Here is a 19,363-nt window from a genome sequence, read left to right as displayed (position 1 = left end):
CAAGCCGTTATGACAACATACATAATTCCCTTTGTCTGTCAGTATGTTACTTGCCCGAGATTCGATCGTCGGTATCTCTATACCTAGTTCAATCTCGTTACCGGCAAGTCTATTTACTCGTTCCGTAATACATCATCTCGTAACTAACTCCTTAGTCATTTGCTTGCAAGGCTTCTTGTGATGTGTATTACCGAGAAGGCTCAGAGATACCTCTCCGATCTTAGAGTGAAAAATCCCAATCTCGATCCATGCCAACTCAACAAACACCTTCGGAGATACCTGTAGAGCATCTTTATGATCACCCAGTTATGTTGTGAAGTTTGATAGCTGATACGTCTCCAACATATCTACTCCCTCCGTCCCAAAATAAGTGTCTCAACTTTGTACTAGCTCTAGTACAAATTTGAACTAAACTCAAGACACTTATTTTGGGATGGAGGGAGTATAATTTATGAAGTATTCATGCCATGTTTATAATGTTTTTACATGATTTTGGTATGATTTGATTAGAACTAACCCAGACAGACGTTGTTTTCAGTAGAACTACCGCGATGTTGTTTTTGTGCAGACATAAAAGTTCTCGGAATGCGTTGAAAATCAACAGAGAATATTTTTAGAAAATATAAAAAATACTGGAACGAAAGCTACCGTAGGGGAGTCCCGAGGCCACCACGAGGATGGCGGGCACGCCCTACCCCCCGGGAGGCTGCTCCTACCTCGTGGCCCCCTGACGTGAAACCAACGCCAACCCCTCCTATAAATCCAGAAAACCCCAGAACTGAAGGGAGATCAGAAGTTCTGCCACCGGAAGCCTCTGTAGCCATGAGAAATCAATCTAGGCCCTCTCTGACACCCTGCCGGAGGAGGCCATCATCATCGGAGGCCATGAAGGAGGATCTCGGAGGGGGCATCATCGCCATGAAGGCCAACAAAAAGAGGGAGAACCTCTCCCCATCCAGGGGGAAGGCCATGCAGGAGGAAGCACAAGGGGGAGAATGTCTCCTCCTCTCTCTTGGTGGCGCCGGAGTGCCATCGGGAGGGGAATCATCGCCGCGGTGATCGTCTTCATCAACATCACCATCCTCATCTCTTTTACGCGGTCCACTCTCCCGCACCCCGCTGTAATCCCTACTTGAATATGGTGCTTTATGCCACATATTATGATCCAATGATGTGTTGCCATCCTACGCTGTTTTGAGTAGATATCCTTTGTCTTTGGGTTGATTGATGATTTAGATTGGTATGAGTTGCATGTTTTATTTTGGTGCTGTCCTATTGTGCCTTCTGTGTCGCGCTGAGGGATTCCCGTTGTAGGGTGTTGCAATAACTTCATGATTCGCTTATAGTGGGTTGCTTGAGTGACAAAAGCATAAACCCGAGTAAGGGGGTAGTTTCATATGGGATAAAGGGGACTTGATATGTTAATGCTATGGTTGGGTTTTACCTTAATGATCTTTAGTAGTTGTGGATGCTTGCTTGAGTTCCAATCATAAGTTCATATGATCCAAGAAGAGAAAGTATGTTAGCTTATGCCTCTCCCTCATATGAAATTTTAATAATGATTAACGATCTTGTTAACAATTGCTTAAGATAATTCCGCACACCAACCCATCATTATTCCATACTCACTATTTATAATATTTAGTAATATATTCTAAATTTATGATAACATCACCTACTTTTATATTTTAGCTCTCTGATACCATGCAAACTTATCCTCTTCATACCCACAACATAGTTTTATTTCTCATTTCTAGTTGGAAGCAAACGTCCGGTGTATGTAGAGTCGTATCAGTGGCAGATAGGACTTGAGAGAATATTGATCTTACCTTTAGCTCTTTGTTGGTTCGACACTCCATACTTATCACTTCCACCTTTGGAAATTGCTACGATGATTCCTTGTACTTGGAGATTATCAAGCTCTTTTCTAGCGCCTTTGCCGGGGAGCAATAGCGTGGGGTTGATATTCTCGTGTGTGTGCTTGTTTGCTTTCTTCACTAAGTAGTTTTTCTTTTCCCTTTTTGTTTTGCTTAGTTGTGGGTTAAACATACAAAAAATTATATTTTAGAATGAAAATACAAATTTTTTTCTTGCCTCTTATGCCTAAAAAGTTTTTTCAAAAAGAGAAGTGATTGAAAAGTTATGCATTGGAGAAGTGAGGGTCGACCTTGAACACTTTTGTTCATGCTCATGGAAACAATGTAGAATTTTTCATGGAAGTTTCTCAGAAATAATTATCCCTTGTATATATCTATTTATTATAAAAATAATGTGCCAAGCTTTGGTTTTAGGATGATTAGATTGCTTATTTACTATGTGCAGTGTAAAAACAGAAACTTTGGCTGTAGCGCGTGAATTTACATTTTTTACTGGAAAGTCAAACGGGTCTGAAAGTTTTTGCATAGTACTTCTATACAATTTTTTTAAATTTTGTCATATTTTTTAGAATTTTTGGAGTTACACGAGTATACAAAATTTCCACATTACTACAGACTGTCCTGTTTTTCACAGATTCTGTTTTCTATGTGTTGTTCGCTTATTTTGATGAATCTATGGGTAGTATCGGGGGGTATGAACCATGGTGAAGTTGGAATACAGTAGATATAGTGCTAATAAGAAATTGGAATGAGTTTTCAACAGTACCTAAAGGTAGTGATTTGCTTTATTATACTAACGGATCTCACAAAGTTTTTGTTAAGTTTTGTGTGGATGAAGTGTTCGAAGAACGAGGAGTTACCGATGTGACAAGAATAAAGAGAGGCAAGAGTTATGAATATGGATGCCCAAGGCACCCCAACTAAATATTTCAAGGATACTCGAGCATCTAAGATTGGAGATGCCCCGGTTGGCATCCCATCTTTCTTCTCCGACAATTATTGCTATACCTCGGTTTTTGTTTTGTTCACATCATTTGCGTCCTTTGTGTTTTTCTTTTTCTTTAAGAACCATGCTAGTATGAGATAGCCATTCATTGATTTATAGAATGCTTCATGTGCTTCACTTATATATTTTGAGTATGATCTTATAGAATGCTCTTTGTGCTTCACTTAAAGCTTTTGAGTATGGTTTTATAGAATGCTTCGTGTGCTTCACTTATATATTTTGAGCTTGGATATTGGTTAGTCTATATTAATTGTAGAATGCTCCATGAACTTCACTTATATCTTTTGGAGTATGAATAATACTATCGTTGAAAGTGGGTTTGGAAGAGTGTCAACTTTAGGAAGTAATGATCCCACTATTTTGGAGGGTGTTGAATCTTAGTATGATATTTATGAAAGTGGATTTGGAGAGGTCTTGACTTTAGTTAGTAATGATTCCACTATTTCGGAAGAGGTTCCAATTGATTATGAGAATAAAGCTGCTATCTATGAATTTTATTGTGATAACATGTATGCTATAAGGGAATATGTTAACCATGAAACTTTTCATCATGATTTTAATTTTCAATCGGATTGTACCTCACATGACAGTTATTTTGTTGAGTTTGCTCCCACTATTCCAAATGAGAAGAATTTTGCTTATGTGGAGAGTAGTAAAATTTCTATGGTTGTAGATCATGAAAAGAATGATTTATGTAATGGTTATATTGTTGAATTCATTCATGATGCCACTGAAAATTATTATGAGGGAGGAATATATGCTTGTAGGAGTTGCAATAATATCAAGTTTCCTCTCTATGTGCTTAAAGTTTTGAAGTTATACTTGTCTTGCCTTCCTATGCTAGTTGATTCTTATTCCCATAAGTTGTTTTCTCACAAAATCCCTAGGCATAGGAAGTGGGTTGGACTTGAATGTGCTAGTCATATTCTTCATGATGTTCTCATTATGTTTTCATTCTTATCTTTCATATGAGCATCATTGAAATCATCATGCCTAGCTAAAGGGCATTAAAGAAAAGCGATTGTTGGGAGACAACCCAATATTTATACTTCCTGTTTTTGTGTGTTAACATGATTAAGCTACTGTAGTAATCATGTTTTATAGCTTTTTTTTCAATAAAGTGACAAGTAAGACCTTTGGGATAGCTTACGGTGATAGTTGTGTTGATCCTGCTGAAAATCAGAAACTTTTGCGCCCAGTAAATTAGTTTTGATAATTCACAGAAACGTGATTTTTATATGATTATTTTTGCTATGGATTTGTACACAAATTTCTCAGGTTTTCCTAATTTGGCTGGATTTTTGGGGTAGCATAAGTATGGTTTCTGTTCAGATCATTACAAACAGTTCTGTTTCTGGCAGATTCTGTTTTCAATGCATAGTTTGCTTGTTTTCCATTTTCTATGGCTTATATTTCTCAATATAAATTGTAGAAATGATACAGCACAATAGGCATTGTGTGAGAACAATTATAAATCTTTTATTTGACAGTACCAAAGTGAATGATTTACTCTTTATCATACTAACCCATCTCAAGAAGTTCCGTTAAGTTTTCAAGTTTTGGGTGAGATATCGATATGAGGAGAATAAGGAGTGGAAAGACCCTAAGCTTGGGGATGCCCAAGGCACCCCAAGGTAATATTAAAGGAAGACTTGTTGGAAATATGCCCTAGAGGCAATAATAAAATGGTTATTATTGTATTTCCTTGTTCATGATAATTGTCTATTATTCATGCTATAATTGTATTGACCGGAAACCGCAATACATGTGTGAATACATAGACCACAACATGTCCCTAGTGAGCCTCTAGTTGACTAGCTCGTTGATCAACAGATGGTCATGGTTTCCTGACCATGGACATTGGATGTCATTCATAACAGGATCACATCATTAGGAGAATGATGTGATGGACAAGACCCAATCCTAAGCATAGCACAAGATCGTGTAGTTCGTTTGCTAAAGCTTTTCTAATGTCAAGTATCTTTTCCTTAGACCATGAGATTGTGCAACTCCCGGACACCGTAGAAATGCTTTGGGTGTGCCAAACGTCACAACGTAACTAGGTGGCTATAAAGGTGCACTACGGGTATCTCCGAAAGTGTCTGTTGGGTTGGCACGAATCGAGACTGGGATTTGTCACTCCGTGTGATGGAGAGGTATCTCTGGGCCCACTCGGTAGGACATCATCATAATGTGCACAATGTGATCAAGGAGTTGATCATGGGATGATGTGTTACGGAACAAGTAAAGAGACTTGCTGGTAATGAGATTGAACAAGGTATTGGCATACCGACGATCGAATCTCGGGCAAGTACTATATCGCTAGACAAAGGGTATTCTATACGGGATTGATTGAATCCTTGACATCGTGGTTCATCCGATGAGATCATCGTGGAACATGTGGGAGCCAACATGGGTATCCAGATCCCGCTATTGGTTATTGATCGGAGAACGTCTCGGTCATGTCTGCATGGTTCCCGAACCCATAGGGTCTACACACTTAAGGTACGATGACGCTAGGGTTATAGGGAATAGATATACGTGGTTACCGAATGTTGTTCGGAGTCCCGGATGAGATCCTGGACGTCATGAGGAGTTCCGGAATGGTCCGGAGGTAAAGATTTATATATGGGAAGTCCTGTTTTGGTCACCGGAAAAGTTTCGGGTGCTATCGGTAACGTACTGGGACCACCGAGAGGGTCCCGGGGGTCCACCAGGTGGGGCCACTGGCCCCTGAGGGCTGCATGGGACAAGTGTGGGAGGGGACCAGCCCCAGGTGGGCTGGTGCGCCCCTCCACCAGGGCCCAAGGTGCCTAGGGTTGAAAACCCTAGGGGAGGGGGGCGCCTCCACCTTGCTTGGGGGGCAAGGCATCCCTCATGGCCGCCGCCCCTCCCCTCTAGATGGGATCTGGAGGGGGCCGGCCCCCTCTCCCCTTCCCCTATAAATAGTGGGGGTTTTGGGGCTACCAAGGATATGAGTTTCCACCTCTCCAGGCGCAGCCCTACCCCTCTCCCGCCTCGTCTCTTGCGGTGCTTGGCGAAGCCCTGCTGGAGTGCCATGCTCCTCCACCACCACCACGCCGTTGTGCTGCTGATGGACGGAGTCTTCCCCAACCTCTCCCTCTCTCCTTGCTGGATCAAGGCGTGGGAGACGTCACCGGGCTGCACGTGTGTTGAACGCGGAGGTGCCGTCCATTCGGCACTAGGATCTCCGGTGATTTGGATCACGACGAGTACGACTCCCTCAACCCCGTTCTCTTGAACGCTTCCGCTTAGCGATCTACAAGGGTATGTAGATGCACTCTCCTCTCTCGTTGCTAGTCTCTCCATAGATAGATCTTGGTGAATCATAGGAAAATTTTGAATTTCTGCTACGTTCCCCAACAGTGGCATCATGAGCTAGGTCTATTGCGTAGATTCTATGCACGAGTAGAACACAAGTTGTTGTGGGCGTTGATTTTGTTCAATATGATTACCGTTCCTAGTCCTATCTTGCTTCGACGGTATTGTGGGATGAAGCGGCCCGGACCGACCTTACATGTACTCTTACGTGAGACAGGTTCCACCGACTGACATTCACTTGTTGCATAAGGTGGCTAGCGGGTGCCAGTCTCTCCCACTTTAGTCGGATCGGATTCGATGAAAAGGTTCCTTATGAAGGGTAAATAGCAATTGGTATATCACGTTGTGGCTTTTGCGTAGGTAAGAAACGTTCTTGCTAGAAACCCATAGCAGCCACGTAAAACATGCAAACAACAATCAGAGGACATCTAACTTGTTCTTGCAGGGTATGCTATGTGATGTGATATGGCCAAAAGAATGTGATGAATGATATGTGATGTATGAGATTGATCATGTTCTTGTAATAGGAATCACGACTTGCATGTCGATGAGTATGACAACCGGCAGGAGCCATAGGAGTTGTCTTAATTTATTGTATGACCTGCGTGTCACTGAATAACACCATGTAATTACTTTACTTCTTTGCTAAACCGTTAGCCATAGTAGTAGAAGTAATAAGTTGGCGAGACAACTTCGTGGAGACACGATGATGGAGATCATGGTGTCATGCCGGTGACGATGATGATCATGGAGCCCAGAAGATGGAGATCAGAAGGAGCAAAATGATATTGCCCATATCATGTCACTTTTTTGATTGCATGTGATGTTTATCATGTTTATGCATCTTATTTGCTTAGAACGACGGTAGTAAATAAGATGATCCCTCATAATAATTTCAAGAAAGTGTTCCCCCTAACTGTGCACCGTTGCGAAAGTTCGTTGTTTAGAAGCACCACGTGATGATCGGGTGTGATAGATTCTAACGTTCACATACAACGGGTGTAAGCCAGATTTACACACGCGAAACACTTAGGTTGACTGGACGAGCCTAGCATGTACAGACATGGCCTCGGAACACAAGAGACTGAAAGGTCGAACATGAGTCGTATAGTGGATACGATCAACATGAAGATGTTCACCGATGAGGACTAGTCCGTCTCACGTGATGATCGGACACGGCCTAGTTGACTCGGATCATGTATCACTTAGATGACTAGAGGGATGTCTATCTGAGTGGGAGTTCATAAGATGAACTTAATTATCCTGAACATAGTCAAAAGGTTTTTGCAAATTATGTTGTAGCTCGCGTTTTAGTTCTACTGTTTTAGATATGTTCCTAGAGAAAATATAGTTGAAAGTTGATAGTAGCAATTATGCGGACTGGGTCCGTAAACTGAGGATTGTCCTCATTGCCGCATAGAAGGTTATGTCCTTAATGCACCGCTCGGTGTGCTGAACCTCGAACATCGTCTGTGGATGTTGCGAACATCTGACATACACATTTTGATAACTACGTGATAGTTCAGTAATGTTAAACGGTTTGAAATTGAGGCACCGAAGACGATTTTGAAACGTCGCGGAACATATGAGATGTTCCAAGGGCTGAAATTGGGATTTCAGGCTCGTGCCCACGTCAAGAGGTATGAGACCTCCAACGAGTTTCTTAGCCTACAAACTAAGGGAGAAAAGCTCAATCGTTGAGCTTGTACTCAGATTGTCTGGGTACAACAATCACTTGAATTGAGTGGGAGTTAATCTTCCAGATGAGATAGTGATGTTTCTCCAAAGTCATTGCCACCAAGCTACTAGAGCTTCGTGATGAACTATAACATATGAGGGATAGATATGATGATCCTTGAAATATTCTTGATGTTTGACACTGCGAAAGTAGAAATCAAGAAGGAGCATCAATTGTTGATGGTTAGTTAAACCACTAGTTTCAAGAAGGGCAAGGGCAAGAAGGGGTACTTCATGAAATGGCAAATCAGTTGCTGCTCCAGTGAAGAAACCCAAGGTTGAACCCAAACTCGAGACCAAGTGCTTCTGTAATGAGAGGAACGGACACTAAAGCAGAACCACCCTAGATACTTGGTAGATAAGAAGGCAGGCAAGGTCGACAGAAGTATATTGGATATACATTATATTAATGTGTACTTTACTAGTACTCCTAGTAGCACCAGGGTATTAGATACCGGTTCGGTTGCTAAGTGTTACTAACTCGAAATAAAAGGCTACGGAATAAACAGAGACTAGCTAAAGGTGAGATGACGATATGTGTTGGAACTGTTTCCAAGCTTGATGTGATCAAGCATCGTATACTCCCTCTACCATCGAGAGTGATGTTAAACCTAAATAATTGTTATTTGGTGTTTGTGTTGAGCATAGACATGATTGGATTATGTCTATCGCAATACGGTTATTCATTTAAGAAGAATAATGGTTACTCTATTTATTTGAATAATACATTCAATGGTCTTGCACCTGAAATGAATGGTTTATTGAATCTCGATCGTAGTGATACACATGTTCATGCCAAAAGACATAAGATAGTAATGATAGTACCACCTACTTGCGGCACTGCCATGTAAGTCATATTGGTGTAAAACGCATGAAGAAGCTCCATGTTGATGGATCTTTGGACTCACTCATTTTTGAAAAGTTTGAGACATGCGAACCATGTCTATTGGTATGTGCGCATGAAGAAAATCCATGCAGATGGATCGTTTGGACTCACTTGATTCTAAATCACTTGAGACATGCAAATCATACCACATGGGAAAGATGACTGAAAAGCCTCGTTTTCAGTAAGATGGAACAAGAGAGCAACTTGTTGGAAGTAATACATTTTGATGTGTGCTGTCCAATGAGTGCCGAGGCACGCAGTGGATATTGTTATGTTCTCACTTCACAGATGACTTGAGTAAATGCAGAGTATATTTACTTGATGAAACACAAGTCTGAATTATTGAAAGGTTCAAGTAATTTCAGAGTGAAGTTGAAGATCGTCGTGACAAGAGGATAAAATGTCTATGATATGATCATAGAGATGAATATCTGAGTTACGTGTTTGGTACAAAATTAATACATTGTGGAAATTGTTTCACAACTAATACTGCCTGGAATACCATAGTGTGATGGTGTGTCCGAACATCATAGATGGACCCTATTGGTTATGGGGCATACCATGATGTCTCTTATCGAATTACCACTATCGTTCATGGGTCAAGCATTAGAGACAACCACATTCACTTTAAATAGGGCACCATGTAATTCCGTTGAGATGACAGCGTATGAACTATGGTTTAGAGAAACCTAAGCTGTCGTTTCTTAAAAGTTTGGGGCTGCGACGCTTATGTGAAAAAGTTTCATCCTGATAAGCTCGAACCCAAAGCGGATAAATACATCTTCATAGGACACCCAAAACAGTTGGGTATACCTTCTATTTCAGATCCGGAAGCAAGAGTGATTGTTTCTAGAAACAGATCCTTTCTCGAGGAAAGGGTTCTCTTGAAAGAATTGAGTGGGAGGATGGTGGAGACTTGATGAGGTTGTTGAACCATCACTTCAACTAGTGTGTAGCAGGGCACATGAAGTTGTTCCTGTGGCACCTACACCAATTGAAGTGGAAGCTGATGATAGTGATCATGATGCTTCAGATCAAGTCACTACCGAACCTCGTAGGTCAACAAGGACGCGTACTACTTCAGAGTGGTATGCAATCCTGTCTTAGAGGTCATGTTGCTAGACAACAATGAACCTACGAGCTATGGAGAAGCGATGGTGGGCCCGGATTCCGACAAATGGCTCGAGGCCATAAAATCCGAGAGAGGATCCATGTATGAAAACAAAGTGTAGACTTTGGAAGAACTACTTGATGGTCGTAAGGCTGTTGGGTACAGATGGATTTTAAAAGGAAGACGGACAATGATGGTAAGTGTCACCATTAAGAAAGCTCAACTTGTCGCTAAGATGTTTTCCGACAAGTTCAAGGAGTTGACTACGATGAGACTTTCTCACTCGTAGTGATGCTAAGAGTCTGTTGGAATTATATTAGCAGTTACTGCATGATTTATGAAATCTTGCAGATAGGATGTCAAAACATTGTTTCCTCGACGATATTCTTGAGGAAAGGTTGTATGTGATACAACCAGAAGGTTTTGTCAATCCTGAAAGATGCTAACAAGTATGCAAAGCTCCAGCAATCCTTCTAATGACTAGAGTAAGCATCTCGGAGTTGGAATATACGCTTTGATGAGATGATCAAAGATTTTGGGTTTATACAAAGTTTATGAGAAACTTGTATTTCCAAAGAAGTGAGTGGGAGCACTATAGCATTTCTGATGAGTATATGTTGTTGACATATTGTTGATCGGAAATGATGTAGAATTTCTGGAAAGCATGTAGGGTTATTTGAAAAGTGTTTTTCAATGGAAAACCTGGATTAAGCTACTTGAACATTGAGCATCAAGATCTATAAGGATAGATCAAAACGCTTAAATAGTACTTTCAAATGAATACATACCGTGACAAGATTTTGAAGGAGTTCAAAATAGATCAGCAAATAAGGAGTTCTTGGCTGTGTTATATGGTGTGAGTATTGAGTAAGACTCAAGACATGACCACGGCAGAAGAGAGAGAAAGGATGAAGGTCGTCCCCTATGCTTCAGACATAGGCTCTATAGTACGCTATGCTGTGTACCGCACCGGAAGTGTGCCTTGCCATGAGTCAGTCAAGAGGTACAAGGGTGATCCAGGAATGGATCACAGGACAGCGGTCAAACTTATCCTTAGTAACTAGTAGACTAAGGAATTTTCTCGATTATGGAGGTGGTAAAAGAGTTCGTCGTAAAGGGTTACGCCGTTGCAGACTTTGACACTAATCCGGATTATTCTGAGTAGTAAACCGGATTCGTATAGTAGAACAGTTGTTTGGAATAGCTCCAAATAGAGCGTGGTAGCTGCATATGGGAGATGACATAGAGAATTTGCAAAACACACACGGATCTGAAAGGTTCAGATCTGTTGACTAATAACCTCTCTCACAAGCGAGATATGATCAAACCCCATGGGTGTTGATTCATTACAATCACATAGTGATGTGAACTAGATTATTGACTCTAGTCCAAGTGGGAGACTGTTGGAAATATGCCCTAGAGGCAATAATAAAATGGTTATTATTGTATTTCCTTGTTCATGATAATTGTCTATTATTCATGCTATAATTGTGTTGACCGGAAACCGCAATACATGTGTGAATACATAGACCACAACATGTCCCTAGTGAGCCTCTAGTTGACTAGCTCGTTGATCAACAGATGGTCATGGTTTCCTGACCATGGACATTGGATGTCATTGATAATGGGATCACATCATTAGGAGAATGATGTGATGGATAAGACCCAATCCTAAGCATAGCACAAGATCGTGTAGTTCGTTTGCTAAAGCTTTTCTAATGTCAAGTATCTTTTCCTTAGACCATGAGATTGTGCAACTCCCGGACACCGTAGGAATGCTTTGGGTGTGCCAAACGTCACAACGTAACTAGGTGGCTATAAAGGTGCACTACGGGTATCTCCGAAAGTGTCTGTTGGGTTGGCACGAATCGAGACTGGGATTTATCACTCCATGTGACGGAGAGGTATCTCTGGGCCCACTCGGTAGGACATCATCATAATGTGCACAATGTGATCAAGGAGTTGATCACGGGATGATTTGTTACGGAACGAGTAAAGAGACTTGCCGGTAATGAGATTGAACAAGGTATCGGCATATCGACAATCGAATCTCGGGCAAGTACTATACCGCTAGACAAAGGGAATTGTATTTGGAATTGATTGAATCCTTGACATCGTGGTTCATCCGATGAGATCATCGTGGAACATGTGGGAGCCAACATGGGTATCCAGATCCTGCTGTTGGTTATTGACCGGAGAACGTCTCGGTCATGTATGCATGGTTCCCGAACCCGTAGGGTCTAGACACTTAAGGTACGATGACGCTAGGGTTATAGGGAATAGATATACGTGGTTACCGAATGTTGTTTGGAGTTCCGGATGAGATCCCTAACGTCACAAGGAGTTCCGGAATGGTCCGGAGGTAAAGATTTATATATGGGAAGTCCTATTTTGGTCACCGGAAAAGTTTCAGGTGCTATCGGTAACGTATCGGGACCATCGGGAGGGTCCCGGGGGTCCACCAGGTGGGGCCACTGGCCCCATAGGGCTGCGTGGGCCAAGTGTGGGAGGGGACCAGCCCCAGGTGGGCTGGTGCGCCCCCCACCAGGGCCCAAGGCGCCTAGGTTGAAAACCCTAGGGGAGGGGGGCGCCTCCACCTTGCTTGGGGGGCAAGGCACCCCTCCTGGCCGCCGCCCCTCCCCTCTAGATGGGATCTGGAGGGGGCCAACCCCCTCTCCGCTTCCCCTATCAATAGTGGGGGTTTGGGGCTGCCAAGGATATGAGTTTCCACCTCTCCAAGCGCAGCCCTACCCCTCTCCCTCCTCGGCTCTTGCGGTGCTTGGCGAAGCCCTGCTGGAGTGCCATGCTCCTCCACCACCACCACGCTGTTGTGCTGCTGCTGGACGGAGTCTTCCCCAACCTCTCCCTCTCTCCTTGCTGGATCAAGACGTGGGAGACGTCACCGGGCTGCACGTGTGTTGAACGCGGAGGTGCCGTCCATTCGGCACTAGGATCTCCGGTGATTTGGATCACGACGAGTACGACTCCCTCAACCCTATTCTCTTGAACGCTTCCGCTTAGCAATCTACAAGGGTATGTAGATGCACTCCTCTCTCTCGTTGCTAGTCTCTCCATAGATAGATCTTGGTGACTCATAGGAAAATTTTGAATTTCTACTACGTTCCCCAACAAGACTCAAGCGCCTAAGCTTGGGGATGCCCCGGAAGGCATCCCCTCTTTCGTCTTCAAAACCACAGTATACCTTACTTGGAGCTATATTTTTATTCTTCACATGATATGTGTTTTGCTTGGAGCGTATTTTAATTCTACTTGCTGTTTTAATAAACCCTTGGATCTGAAATCTTTAATAAAAAATCATTGGATCTGAAATCTTGAATGAAAGAGAATCCTCCCATGGCTAGTTAATTATTTGACTACTCATTGTCCTTCACTTATATCTTTTTTGAGTAGTTTGACATTTACTCACGTGCTTCACGTATATCCTATTAGTAAATGGTTGAATGAGTTGAATATCATAAATCTGAATTTATATATGTTTCATATGCTTATACCATGGGGAGTAATGGCTTCACACATAATAAGTATAGGTGGTAAATTTATTGAAAGTTAGCAAACGCGGAATTGGTCGCTTGAAAAATTCATGAAAGAATGTTGAAGGAAGAGAGATTCCACATATAAATATACTATATTGGACATCTTTTGTAATTGTGGGCAGGCATTAAAATATGACATACTAAAAATTTGATGTTGGACAAGGAAGACAACTTAATGGGTTATGTTTTCCTATATCTGAATAGACGTTATATTGTCTTGGATCATCCAACATGCTGAGCTTGCCTTTCCCTCTCATGCTAGCCAAATTCTTTGCACCAAGTAGAGATACTACTTGTGCTTCCAAACAACCCTTAAACCCAGTTTTGCCATGAGAGTCCACCATACCTACCTATGGATTGAGTAAGATCCTTCAAGTAAGTTGTCATCGGTGCAATCAATTAAAAATTGTTCCTTAAATATGTATGATCTATTAGTGCGAAGAAAATAAGCTTTATATGAACTTGCGATATGGAAGAAATAAAAGCAACGGACTGCATAATAAAGGTCCTTATCACAAGAGGCAATACAAAGTGACGTTCTTTTGCACTAAGATTTTTTGTGCATCCAACCATAAAAAAGCATGACAACCTCTGCTTCCCTCTACGAAGGTCCTATCTTTTACTTTTACCTTCTACCCTTATACAAGAGTCATGGTGGTTTTCACCTTTCCTTTTTACACTTTTTCCTTTGGCAAGCACTTTGTGTTGGAGCGATCCGGATATATATATATCCACTTGTATGTAGGTTTTCATAAAGTATTATTGTTGACATTACCCTTGAGGTAAAAGGTTGGGAGGAGAAATGATAAGCTCCTATCTTTCTTTGTGTCCGATTAAAAATTTGAACCCATAAATATCACATGAGTGTTAGCAATTGTGGAAGATTAAATGATAGTAGAGTATGTGAAGTTTGCTGAATCAAATCTCTTACATAGACCCTTCCTGAAAATAAGATGAATTGCAATTGTTTGATGACTGAGAACATAGTTTATTAGTTTTGAAGAAAGTTTATGATCTACACTTTAACTTGTGAATAGCTTGTTACTTGATCATGAGAAGTTTTATGAGTTGAGCTAGTGTTATGATATATAATGATGCTAGAAAAAGTGATTGAAACTATCATTGATCAAACTTATGCACTTGCTAGCATTCACACTTCATACATTATTTCTTTTATCATTTACCTACTCGAGGACGAGCATGAATTAAGCTTGGGATGCTGATACGTCTCCAACGTATCTATAATTTATGAAGTATTCATGCCATGTTTATAATATTTTTACATGATTTTGGTATGATTTGATTAGAACTAACCCGGACTGACGCTATTTTCAGCAGAACTATCGTGGTGGTGTTTTTGTGCAGAAATAAAAGTTCTCGGAATGCGCTGAAAATCAACGGAGAATATTTTTGAAAAATATAAAAAATACTGGAACGAAAAGCTACTGGAGGGGAGTCCCAAGGCCACCACAAGGGTGGGGGGGCGTGCCCTACCCCCGGGAGGGTGCTCCTACCTCGTGGACTCCCTGTGGGGCCCCCTGACGTGAAACCAACGCCAACCCCTCCTATAAATCTAGAAAACCCCAGAACTGAAGGGAGATTGGAAGTTCCGCCGCTGCAAGCCTCTGTAGCCACAAGAAATCAATCTAGGCCCTCTTTGGCACCCTGCCGGAGGGGGCCATCATCACCAGAGGCCATGGAGGACGATCTCGGAGGGGCCATCATCGCCATGAAGGCCAAGGACTAGAGGGAGAACCTCTCCCCATCTAGGGGGCATGGAGGAGGAAGCACAAGGGGGAGAATCTCTCCTCCTCTCTCTTGGTTGCGCTGGAGTGCCATCGAGAGGGGAATCATCATCGCGGTGATCGTGTTCATCAACATCACCATCAGCATCACCATCCTCATCTCTTTTACACGGTCCACTCTCCCGCACCTCGCTGTAATCCCTACTTGAACATGGTGCTTTATGCCACATATTATGATCCAATGATGTGTTGCCATCATATGATGTTTTGAGTAGATATCCTTTGTCTTTGGGTTGATTGATGATCTAGATTGGTATGAGTTGCATGTTTTATTTTGGTGTTGTCTTATTATGCCTTCCGCGCCGCGCACATGTGAGGGATTCCTGTTGTAGGGTGTTGCAATACGTTCATGATTCGCTTATAGTGGGTTGCTTGAGTGACAGAAGCATAAACCCGAGTAAGGGGGTTATTGCGTATGGGATAAAGGAGACTTGATATGTTAATGTTATGGTTGGATTTTACCTTAATGATCTTTAGTAGTTGGAATGCTTGCTAGAGTTTCAATCATAAGTGCATATGATCCAAGAAGAGAAAGTATGTTAGCTTATGCCTCTCCCTCATATGAAATTGCAATAATGATTACTGATCTTGTTAACAATTGCTTAGGATAATTACGCACACCGACCCATCATTATTCCACACATGCTATTTATAGTATTTAGTAATATATTCTAACTTTATGATAACATCACCTACTTTTATATTTTAGCTCTCAGATACCATGCAAACTTATCCTCTTCATACCCACAACATAGTTTTATTTCTCGTTTCTAGTTGGAAGCAAACGTTCGGTGTACGTAGAGTCGTATCAGTGGCAGATAGGACTTGAGAGAATATTGATCTTACCTTTAGCTCTTTGTGGGTTCGACACTCCATACTTATCACTTCCACCTTTCGAAATTGCTACGATGATTCTCTACATTTGGGGATTATCAATAGCCCATAAGGTATTCGGGAGTTGCATGATCTCATGGTCGAAGGAACATGTAATTGACATTCAAGAAAGCAGTAGCAATAAACTGAACGATCATCTGCTAAGCTAACGGATGGGTCTTGTCCATCACATAATTCTCCTAATGATGTGATCCCGTTATCAAATGACAACTCATGTCTATGGTTAGGAAACCTTAACCATCTTTTGATCAACGAGCTAGTCTAGTAGAGGCTCACTAGGGACATGACATTTGTTTATGTATCCACACATGTATTTAAGTTTTCGGTCAATACAATTCTAGCATGAATAATAAACCTTTATCATGATTAAGGAAATACAATAATAATCATTTTATTATTGCCTCTAGGGCATATTTCCATCATATCTCTCTTTTAGTGAAATAGTCCGGTTTAAAGAAGGTTGAAATGTGTGTAAAAATATCACTCATCATCTATGTTTTTCCGAACCTACAAAGTCACAAGCTTATGGTAATCACGATCTGCCGAGTCTTAGTGGGACATAAATAATGGGAATGTATTTCTGCAATTGTTTCATTAATATTTGTAATAGTTTCGAGAGGAATCAGAAGCATTTTGGGGTCACCGGAAGGGTTTTGGAATTTATCGGGCAATACCGGGTATTACCGATAAATAATATATAGGCGGAAAATGTTTTTGGAGATGTTAAATTAATCATAAAAGGCTCTAATAATAGTTACGAGGCTTTTATATTTAATTGAATATCAATGAGTCTTAAAAGGCCTGGTGGTGGAACACTACTTGGGCCACTTGGGCCCAAGTGGAGGTGGCGCCCTCCTTTCCACTTGGGGAAGGGAAGGGAGGACGAATTGGAGGGGGACTTCACCTCCTATTGGCCGGACAAGAAGGGGAGTCATTTCCCTCCTTGTGCCATCCCTCCCTCCCCCCCAACCTGTATATACTAGATGCTTTTGCCCCTTTGGAATACACGAGTTTTGGAGCATCCTCTAGTTCTCTAGTTCTAATTCTAGCTGGGTCCTAGTTGACCAATTAGAGCTTGACCTAGATCCTCTAATCCTTATAATTAAAAGTCCAGTGTGATTCTAATCTCCTCCCTCTAATTCTCCAGCGACAATTAGCTCTGGACAGCGAAGTGCTGCCAGATCATGAAGGCCGTACGCTTGAAGCACATAGAGAGGTCTTGTTTTCGATCTTCCATTCAAGGGACTGTTCATGGGCTATTCGTAGGATCGTTCATATACAGTTCGAGAGACTCCAGCCCAAATCTAGGGCAGGTATGGGGGCGCCTAGGCTTGTCCACCACGTAGGACCCGACAACCCTACGCTACCACAAATTACACCAAATCCACCCACTCGACCTACCAGATCCATTTGCTCTCTCCTCTCTTCTTCCTCCTCCGCGACAGATATCTCGCAGCTCCCCCCGTTGCTCTGCAGCCATTCCGAGCCTCTGCGCCGCTAGCACCTGCACAACAATCCTCTCTCCCGCCCTCGCCGCCAGCCAGGACGCCACCATGGTACGTCCTGTAACTCTCGAGCTACCCCTTGCGCAACTACTCAATGATCTTGTGGAGCATACGTAGACCCACAATGGAAACAACTAAGGCTTGAGTTATGCACTTCAATTTTATGTAAGAACTATGTATTTTTGGTACCAATATTTGTTCGTTACGTGCGGCATTGACATGTATGATGGACATGCATGGATTTGTGAGTCCGGATTTGAGATATGTGGATGTCAGGCACGAGATGAGGGGCCATCCGGATGCGTCCGTGGGCGTGCCCGGACGCGTCCGCAGACGTATAGGGAGGCGGATTTGCCGGTTGTAGAGGCTCTAATGCCCCCGCACCAAGCCATTCCACATACCGCACCATCACGTCCTCACCGGCCACTAGCCCCTCACCACACCATGCCCCCCTCCGACGAGCCCCGGGAGGGTACCCCAGCACCTGTTGCGCTGCCACATGCTCTTCATCCGCTAGCCCATCATGACATCGAGATCCGACTAGGCCGTCATTGAGTATATTGGCAGATTCTTTTGATTAATTTAATCCACAAATAAATCATGAGCATGGCATTGACAAAATTAATTATATATTAGATTACGATGTAGGTAAGCACATACACATATTGTAGAGACATCTACACACATAGCTAGTGCTGCTAAGACAGAAATAACGAGGAGCGGGATAAACGAGTTATACCCTCCAGTAGGCCAGGCCGAAGCCATGACGACGACATCAGTGTCCTCAACGGCCTTCTTCTCGATGGCGGCGAGTTGGTCGGCTTCGGATTACTGACTCATGATAACAGTGAAGGAGACGTAGACGAATGGTGCCGAGCAGTCGCTCCCCAAAAACCTAATTGCCCCTCTCCCGTACAGGATCTCGAGAGACGGGGTTTTGTAGGCCTGCTCTCCCGTCAATCGTGTACACGGTGGACGGGATGGGATCGCCGCTGGCAGTAGCAGCAAAAGGAATGATAGTGGAAGGGATGCTCGTGGAGGCAGAGCAAATGCGATATGTTCTTCTAGGGACGTCTAGGGTTGCTGACGCCTACACTATATAGGTGCAGGCAAGTAGGAGGATGTGGGCCGGACCTGCGTCCGACTCCGTGACAGTCCACGATCCGACATCTCGGATTCGTGGCGCGTTTGTTACGGGCTCTCTGTTTCTGACCGGCAAAAATTAAGCGCATAGGTATGTGAGCTCGGCCCGGCTCCTTCCCACGGCGCACGCGTCGTGGCGAGGCGCGTAGGCGCGGAGGAGCACGCGGGAACCATTTCTTTTATCAAGCTCCAATAGCATGTGAAATAGAATCCTTTATAACAAGGTCCAACTCCTCTTTCATTAGTGCGCTGGTACTAAACTTTTCACCACATCCCTTGTCACGACACCTACATGGGCCCCTAGATATTTTTCTGAAATTGTTAGATGGGCCCAAGGTCCACCCTGTATTTCAACAGGTGCATCTCCTATTGTGGACGGATCAGGGGAAGGAGCGGCCGCAACGCCTCCCTCGGCTTGAAAAAGGCCAACGTCGGCGGCCGGAGTTGAGAGCTTGCCAGTCGGAGATGAGACGAGCAGTGGGAGAATCGGTCGGTGGAGAAAT

This window comes from Triticum dicoccoides, chromosome 1B, assembly GCF_002162155.2.
Source record: "Triticum dicoccoides isolate Atlit2015 ecotype Zavitan chromosome 1B, WEW_v2.0, whole genome shotgun sequence".
NCBI classification, from domain to species: domain Eukaryota; kingdom Viridiplantae; phylum Streptophyta; class Magnoliopsida; order Poales; family Poaceae; genus Triticum; species Triticum dicoccoides.
The sequence above is the reverse complement of the archived record's forward strand: the minus strand, read 5'-3'. Positions refer to the sequence as shown.